Below are 9,470 nucleotides of genomic sequence, written 5' to 3' on the forward strand. Positions count from 1 at the left end.
GCAGTATATATTCTCCACTACGTGTATATTGAGCATTTAGTGCTGTAGGAGCTTCTTCATCACTTAGAGTACCCTGAGCTGTCGTTACATTTATGGTGTTACTGGGTTTTTTTTCCTGTTAGTTATATCAATTATAGCCTGCCAGACCTGCGGAGACAGAGACAGAGTGGAGACAAAGCAATTCACTAACTGCCATTTTCCTCATCATGATCATCATCATTATCATCATCATCATCATCAGCCTATATTTATGTCCACTGGAGGACGAAGGCCTCTCCCTGTGATGTCCAATTACCCCTGTCTTGCGCTAGCTGATTCCAACTTGCGCCTGCCAATTTCCTAACTTCATCAGCCCACCTAGTTTTCTGCCGTCCTCGACATTTCCATAGCAGGTGAATAATCCCAGCGCCGGAGTTCCCTTTAGTACCTTTTGTCGGATACTATTAGCGTGGGCACCCTGTAGGGGTCCTTCCAGTAGCTAGCTGCGCTTGTGGTTGCTAGCAGCAAGAATTGCCATGAACGAAAGTACTGCAAATGTATGAGATATGAGGGTCAATCTAGCTCCTGAAGCTCAAAGCCAACGCGTGGGTACCGATAAACATTATATTCTAAAGGTTTAAACTATATGAGACACACGATTACTTACACGATTGTGTTAACTGTGTGTCTGTAGCAACGCAGGGAGGTTGATTAAATTAATAATTAACAAGCGTGAGCAGTAGGTCTGCGGTTGTGTTATAATATTTACTGGGGCTTGAGTCACAAAAGAGCTGGTATTTCCATTTGAAATTTTACTCGTGACACCAAAGAACAACCATGTTAATCTTTGGAAAGTATATACTGTTGCCTTTTTCAAATGTATTATTACTTAAAATTCTATATTTTTCGAAAAGCTTCCTAATGTCTAGCACTTTGTACTTTGACATTCTAGGTTTCTTATTTCTCACTTAAACATAATTTATTATTTTCTCGAATAGGGTGGCTGCCCACCTTCGGGCATTATCAGCTTGGTCTGCGAAACGAAGTCTATTCACTCACTCACTTTCTGGATTTTTTGCAGATCCCCTGTAGTGGATAGTCCTCATTGCTTGGAAACAAGAAGCAGGAACAAGAATTGCAGAAAACGGAAGCGTTGCATCGCTGTATAGCCGTTGACGAAATATCGACTTTGAAGGACGGCGACGCAGAATGGCGGTGAATGTTGTGGCAAACATTACGCGGAAAACAAGTGATGTGCAGGTTGTTCGTGCACCGCAAGTATGTACTACAGTGGCAACCGAAATTGATGCTCCACGTAACACTGCTATTGTAGCTATTGCTGTCGCTGCTTTACAGGAGCTAGACGGAAAAACATATTGGAAACATATTCGAAACATATCGAAGACTCCCTTGAACGTCCTGGAATTCAACATTATAAAAGAGGAAGGGAAATATTAAGAGAACATAGAACAACATACCCGGAATATTCCATGCATTTCTTGGCCAATCCTCCATAGCGGGCAGCAGCCACCTGCTTGATGGGAAACAAACCCGCAGTGGTTGCTTAGTGGCGATGGTGCTGAGCTCCTAAGCACGAGGTCGCGGGATCGAATCCCGGCTACGGCGGCCGCATTTCAATGGAGGCGAAATGCGAAAACACCCGTGTATTTAGATTTAGGTGCACGTTAAAGAACCCCAGGTGGTCGATATTATTCCGGAGTCCCCTACTATGGCGTGCCTCATAATCAGATCGTGCTTTTGGCACGTACAACCCATATTTTTTTTTTATCGAAAGCAACAACTATGCGTCATCCTGTTGTCATTTCATGAGGCTATGCTTCACTGTAAAGCCAGCATTCTACAAGTCAGTTGCATTATAGGGATTGTCCGCTTGGAGGCGCCCTGGTCGGGCTGTCCTTCAGGATCCGTTTACTTTGATACATCTCTGCGTGTTTTGGAACAAAGGATTTAAATAGCAAACTTGTCATGGTATGCTGTTATGCTAAAGTAGATTCCTGTTTTCGTTATTTGCTCTGGAAAACAATAAGCTATTTGTTTTAAATAAAATCCTTGACTGCACCACGGCTGTATACGTTTGCCACGCTACGAGCGTGAAAGAAGGCACGCTGGACGAAGAGTTCGACTCCCTGTTCTTTACTTATCTTTCATTGGGGGTTTTGAGATTTCCCTCAAAACAAGCCAAATCACAGAGGGTTTTAGAATATCACATTCTGTGCAACCAACGAACCAATCATCCGAAGTTACGTGAGTATACGTGCCATGTGTTCAGGAGTCAATATCAACGTTGTCTCTCAATCACACATGTATCGCTGTTTCCCACTTTATATTAAGCACTGATTATTGTAAAAACGTGAAAGTGACACTACCGCGCCACATATAGCTTTATATCATTGTAAGTTCCCCTTTGCATGCGGGCTCAAAAAATGGGGCAAAATATTGTTGGTCGTGATGTAAGTCAGAGCTAACGTATTGGTATATCCAGTTTCCTGTCAATTATTGCGATTTAAAGCAAATATTTTTATGTCTCACTGATTCGTCCGTGAGTGCCGAAAACGCACTGCAGGATTGCCAACTTACACAATGGAACTATCTGCGCATCTGGGCACGCAATAGAACAACGGCGCACAGCATATGTATCGTACAACACTACAGTTTACATTCGCAGTTGTACCGATAAGAACAATGGGAACTCAAACGCCATGCTACCCAGACGAACTGTATCACCATGGGTAGGTAGCGGGCGCAGCGCACGGCAGAAGACGCTGCCGTGCGCGAACGTAAGCGCGAGCGCGATCGTGCCCGTAAGGCCGATCCCGTGTATCGGCAACGCCAGAGCCTCTGACCGTCTACCACAGCGATCACAAGGCAATACTGTGCAAGTGTAGAGTCGCCCGTGAAAGTATGAATGTGTGCGTGTAATCAACGGCTACATAATCTAAAATAAAGGCTATGCAACTTAACAAAATGTGTCTTCATTCAACTTCAACGTTCAAAAAATACATTTCTAAAGAAGCATTCAAATCTCATGTGCATCGCTTCGGGTCGCTCAGCTTTTCTTGGGTTCGTTGCGTGGTCGTTGGCTTTGGACTTTGATTCAGTTTGCATGGGAGAAAGCTTCGCGTTCAACCATCTTTTTTTTAAGAAAGATGCTTTGATTTTATTTATTTCCGCTACTTTACTTTTTTTTTACATGTCACGTTTCACTTAGCACCTTATCACCGGTACTTTGGCCAATCCTCAGTAACTTCCATTACTCAGCAAGCAAGTATCAAGCGCTTGCTATATTCTGACAATTATTGCTCTTCCAAGTTATTTATGGCCACTTTTAATCCATCATCCCCTCCTCCCCGTGCAGGCTAGCTAACCGGACGTCCGGCTCGTGAACCTCCCAACCTTTCCTCATTTTCTCGCTCTCTTTATGGCTGCAAAAGTTGCATGGAGCTCCTCTTAGTGAACATCTATTTGTATATCGTTTGGTCTGACTGTTCAATTGCGCACAATAATCTTGTTTGCAATTTTTTCTGTCTCCATTTTCTTAGTACGCTTCCTCGAACCGTCCCATTCTTGTCATACCGCCGTTGTGGGTAAGAGCCATATCTGAGACTCATCATCACCCTTATAAGCTCGGTGTGCGAGGTAGCAGCATCGATGTAATCCTCAAGGCGAAGGGCCGGAGGCCTGAGTGGAGACCGCTGCCGCGCCATTACCGGTGAGTGTAGTTTTCAACAAATCTCCTTGGTCGATTCGCACTTTTCATATTCACTGCTGTAGCCGTAGGCAGAACGATACAGTCAGTCGGAGCGTGCCACAAGGCGTGTAGCGGACAAATTTCTTTGGGAGTGTGCTTCTATGCTTTTGTTACGGTTGCCGAAACCAAATGGCGCAGCTTGGCCATCAGCACTGACCGCGTTGAAGCGGTGGCACAACGGGTGATGGATGAAGTGCATTTCCCACAATACCTTGCCTAGAAACTTGCCGCGCTAGACAGAAGGATATGGGATTCTCCTGACGAAAAAGGATCTACATGGGCCGAATTCACAAAGCTTTTCGTTCTTAAATGCTGCTTGCTGTTGGCCAGCCGTCGTGGCTAATGGTATGTCCGACACCACGATTGGCTGACACCTGCTTCTACGAACAGTTTTATCGTAAGAACGCTTTTGTGTGAAGGCCGGACGTGGTTATTCCGCTTTTACAACTTTAGAATACTTGGAGAAAATGGTTTGTAAACGTTTAATTACCTTTGAAAGTATTGCCCAACACATATTATCTTCCCGAAAAGTCAAGAGTATGTATGGAAATTGGATGCTGTTTACCAGAGGCAATATTTTAGTGAACCTTAATTTCTTGCATTTTGTCATCACTAGAAAAGAACAACATAGTCCACGCAACGAAAGATATTGAACACGTTGTCACTGAAGAAGCGATCTAATGCACGACAAACCTTGCTGAAGTATAGATTACTAAAACGGGCAACCTTAGCACCAATGCGAATCCCTGACCCCACTAGCGTCCACTTTAAGTACGTACATGGACAAGAATGTCAGGAAAACTCCCGTAGACGCTCCATAGTTGTCTGTGAAAGTTGATTGAAGCCCATGAAAGTTGATACAGAACATTATCTAGCTTATGTCTTAACAAGAGATCAACAGCGGGTTCATTAACAGCGGGAAGCTTTGTCTTCAATCTCAAAATTCTTTTCACGGGTTTCTGAAAGCACGTTGTCTGGCATATTGACCAAACAAACTTCCTTCTCCAAAATAACAGGTCCAAGTTCTCTCGTGATAAATTAAGTTATCGATGCTTAGATAGACGTTCTGAATCACTCAATTGATCCCCGAAAGCACTGATGCTGGTGGTAGAGTTCGAAACAGAACGAAATCCTTCTTCGTCGGGAGGAAATCTTGTAAAGCAGCACGCTATAGGCTTGACAGATCTAGAAGTTTCATGCGTAGATATAAACAGTGTTTAGGACCTACAGCTAGGGTTATGCTGCGCTTATCATCAATGACGCTGTCTCCGAAAATTGCCAACAAAATTAACAAGAAAATTAGCAAGCGAGAATTGCAAAATGGACAATAAACGTTAAGGTAATGTTACCTAAAAATTGCCGCGGCTTAGCTCAGCTAACCCTCGATATGCAAAGCGAAAGCTTGGTTGAGCTTGGTTAAGTCTTGGTTTCACTTGGTTAGCCTTTGATTTAGCTGTAATTATTATACTTAGGTATACACTCATCGATATAAGCCAGGTATAACTTATAAGCCGGCAAGTACAAGCGTATTGCGAGCCGAAAGGCTGGCTCTTCCTGAGTATCCGACACTATAGCTTCGCGCGCTTGGCATTTCGGACCTAGGGAGACTACATGCAAACGGCGTTGCATGTAAGCTCCCTATTCGGACCCTCTCCTGTGAAGCAGTTCGCCGGGCGAAAGACGCTTGTCAGACGCCACTTGCGGCGTGGTCAGACGCCGGTAAGACGCCGCGGGGTGGTCAGACTAGGGAGCCTACATGCAAGCGCTTGCATGTAGGCTCCCTAGGTCAGACCATAGAGAAAGAAACGCTGCCAGCCAGCTGCGACACCATCTGCGGCGGTTGATAGGCAACGGCTCAGCTCGCGGTGCTGCCACCGGCCACAGCGACACGGCGATAATGCGGCCAGTGTAGCTTTCGCTACAATATTTCACTAGGCGGGGAATAACGCCGACGGAATTGCCCGTAGGTCTGTCCTCCTGGACCATCAAGGTTCAAAGCCACTAACGTCACTGCCGGCGCTTCTCATGACGCCAGGGTAGGGAGCCCACTTACATACGCGTACCTCTTGAGCGTATGTGTAGGAAGGTCCACAACGCCAGCGTTGTGAGACGCCTGAAAGTTATCAGGGCATTCTTCCGTCAGCCCGGCAGCACTTGCTCTGCGTGCTGTGTCGCGCCAACATGTCGCATTCACGTTATGTTATATCGCACTATTTGGCGAGCTTAACGTTCATACTGGTTTTCTTAGGCTAAGAAATAGCCTTTTCGTGTACAGAATCTGTAGATTGCGCTTCAGTGTAAACTGTGGAGATCGTGCTAATGAATGGTCAGGTAAGCTTTCGCTTCGTCTGAACTCACTGGAAACGTTAGTTAAGAACGGCTAGCGTGTCGGGTTTGCGAAATTGTTTGGTGATTCTAGCGTCCGTAAGCATGACGAGACGCGTCGGCATAAAAACGACATGATTGCAGCTAATGAATTTTATTAGGTCGATCAGGTTTGCGGCAAGGTTCCGGAGGAGTCCTGACTGCTAACAGAGTGTTTTAGTTAAGCGTTTTTACGCTCTACTCCACAGCTAAGCGGAGCGGAAGCGCGAATGTGCATGCGCCCTCCGCCTAGCCGCTAGCGGGCTAGCGGAGCGAGAAACACTGTCCGCTCACAAGCTGCCTAAGCGAAGCGTGGAGCGTCGCTGCCGTTTTTCGCTAGCGAAGGTGGTCGATACACGCACACTCTCTCGCGCGTGCATCGAGACACCTTGCATCGAGGCATTAGTCGTGCGAGCGCGAATAACTTGTGTAATACACCGCCAATAGTTCTTTAAGGAAATAAAGTGAACCATTGGTGTCAGAAAGGATTGGATTGGATGCGGAATGCAACCTCGCTGGCTGTCATGCACGTGGCGTTCACCAAGTCGAGGATTCATTTTTAACTCGAGATTATGGACCAGTAACGCATTACAAGCGCCCTTCTGATACTTCATGCACAACTAAGATATATATGTATATATATATATATATATATATATATATATATATATATATACCGTATCTATTCGAATGTTTTACTTCATAAAAGTCAAAAAAATTATTTTGTTTCACTGCGCTGAACTCGGCCAGAGGCCGCTGCAACTACGAAAGGTAAGCTCCGCTACGCTAAACACGTAACTAAAACGTGAAAATCGCCCGCCTCTCCGCTGTGGCTTAGCGGGGCAACTCGGAGCGGAACGGACCGTAAGGACGCTTAACTGAAACACCCTAATATTGCGGTCCGTTAAGAGATATGCCGCTTTAGCACCCGCAGGTCGTTGTATAACTGCTCGTTGTTACTTAATGTTACTTTTGACATACACAATTGGACGTTACACCGAAGTTAATGTTCATGGCTGCAGAAGTTTTCAACCTTCTTCCACCAATAATTTCGGACGTTGTTTCATCACTCATACATTATTAAATGACAGTGCAGCCAAATTCACAAAACATTTTATTCGTAAAAACAATGATTGGGCGGACTGTTTCTCTGATAATATTTTCGGGATAAAGTTCGGCTGTAGCTTGTTACGAACCCCTACAGCGCACGAACAGTTTGTGAGCCCACACCCTGATTTGTTACCCTTCACAGTGGCGTCATGATAGTCATGCATAATTTGTTCACCCAGCTATCGACTCCAGCAAGGCAGCTAGTCAGCGCTCGTAGACAGCTGCCAACAACGAAGCCCTTGCCGTGGCCACCTGGAGCACGCAGTGGTTCGTGGTCAGCGCGTCTACCTGAGCTGTACTGGTGGTTAGTATTAGCATCGTGCCATGCTGCGTTGTTTTAGGGGCGAAGCTCCTTATAGCGGCACCCCATCGTCCCCGTCGTAGTAGGTAGCCACGTCTAGTTGTATGAATTGCCCAATAGATGGCGTTGTGTGTCCGTATATGTATGTATACCCATATATACATATATATGTATACGTATAGTATAACCGGAAGCCGACTTCCGCTTCCGGTTCCACTTCCGGTTCCGCTTCCGGTCCCGCTTCCGGTCCACAGCTTCCGGATTCCGGAGAACGCTTCCGGCGTTTTATGAAAAAGAAAATTCCGAAAGTTGTGTCCGTAGCGCGGAATCGAACCAGGGACCCCTCGCTTCCGAACGCGCGGCGCTAACCACTACGCCACGGAAGCGCACATAGACACACCGCACCACGATGGCAATAAATACCCAACATTAACGAAAGGCCGCGTTTCTAGCGCGTTTCTAACGCGTTTGTGCTAGCGCGTTACGGCCCGTGTAAGAAGCTGGTGTAAGACGCTGTGGCCTCTCCGCCTTACCTTCAACGCGTTCGAACGCGCTGCCCAAGGCGGTGGCAAGTCAAGTTCAAGTCGAGGAGCGTTTATGAACACGGGGGTGTATACTCTCTCAGCACTCATGTGATGGCGTCGGCAAACGCGGTGCACACGTTCCGGCATGTGTAATGGCTGCGTAAGACGCTGTGGCCGCTCCCCCTTACTAGAGGAGTACTGCACGTTTCTAACGCGTTTGTGCTAGCGTCCCCTTAAGCGGGAGATCCGATGATTTCCTCCGGAGCTTCGCCCACTCATCATCATTCACCCCGTGGATATGCTGTGATTTTTTCAAGCGAAGCTTCTTATAAGGCACAGATTTTGGTGGCGTGCGTGTACGCAAAAAGCACTCATTATCAGCATTGGCTCGAGCATCGTCGTCTTCTTCCGCAGCTGGCTCGTTGGCGCCCTCGGCACGCGCTCGTAAGGGAGCCTACATGCAAGTACGCGCTCGTGCCACTGCCCCCGCGTTCATCGTCGTCGTCTGCTTCCACAGATGGTGGCGTTGCCGCTAATCATTCCAGCGTACAATTTAAATTCTCTTCTGCCGTTGTAAAGGGCAGGCCTCGTTTACGGGGGGGGGGGGGGGGGGGGCATGACCATGGCTTAAGGGGGTATGATCCATTCATTGTCTTACGTGACAGCCACATTTAATGTTGACGCACTTTAACTTCGAACAATCGCAAGCGGCAATGGTGGGCGAATGCTGCTAACCCCGCCGCCGAGCAAACTCGAACCATCGAACGCAAGCGACAACGGTGGACCGTCAGTGACGTTGTTCTTTCTGTCGCAGCCTTCGCATCATGGTTAGTTTAGGTGCACCCAGGTCAAGCTTCGTTTACGCCCCTTTTCTGGTAGGGAAGGGTGGGTAAAATTTTTAAGCTGACGTTTGCACGCTGGGCACTTGAGCTGGAAACGCAGGCGCAAAATATTCCCGAGGCCGCGTTACAGCATAAAACAAAATTGGGCTGATGTCCCTGAAGGCTTGTGGTGTGCCCTTACTAATTTTAGGGCCCTGCCACCAACAGTCACTGAATTAAGTAGGTAGCATGTGGTAAACACACTGAAAGCTTTAATTTAGCGGGGGATGTTAGACTTGTCGCAGGACTCAATGATATATATCGCGCCAGCTGACGCTAGCCCTGACAAAGGCAAAAACATGCAATAGTTGAAGTTCATAAACACAGGCTAGATAGGAAAAGACACTCTAGTAAGCAAAGCTATACACCACGTTTTCTCTCGGCAATGCGCAGAATGCACAAGAGTGTGAGACAGTTTGCAGACATTTTGGGGGGCAAAACACTATATAAAGAAATATAAAACTACAAATTGGAATACTATGCATGAACAGAAAAGCAACACACATTTTAGAATCTTGTTTTATGAAAGGTAAATAATTTTA

General features: G+C 46.5%; 1 long non-coding RNA gene across 1 annotated transcript in view; it reads left to right on the forward strand.

Moving 5' to 3' along the window:
- The first annotated feature begins 3,636 nt into the window (after positions 1–3,636).
- Positions 3,637–9,470, forward strand: part of LOC125946434 (uncharacterized) — a 26,596-nt gene continuing 20,762 nt past the window's right edge. The window contains exon 1 of the long non-coding RNA XR_007467585.1: positions 3,637–3,709. This is a non-coding gene — a long non-coding RNA (uncharacterized LOC125946434). The remainder of the gene's footprint in view (positions 3,710–9,470) is intronic.

This window comes from Dermacentor silvarum, chromosome 6 (assembly GCF_013339745.2).
Source record: "Dermacentor silvarum isolate Dsil-2018 chromosome 6, BIME_Dsil_1.4, whole genome shotgun sequence".
NCBI lineage: Eukaryota > Metazoa > Arthropoda > Arachnida > Ixodida > Ixodidae > Dermacentor > Dermacentor silvarum.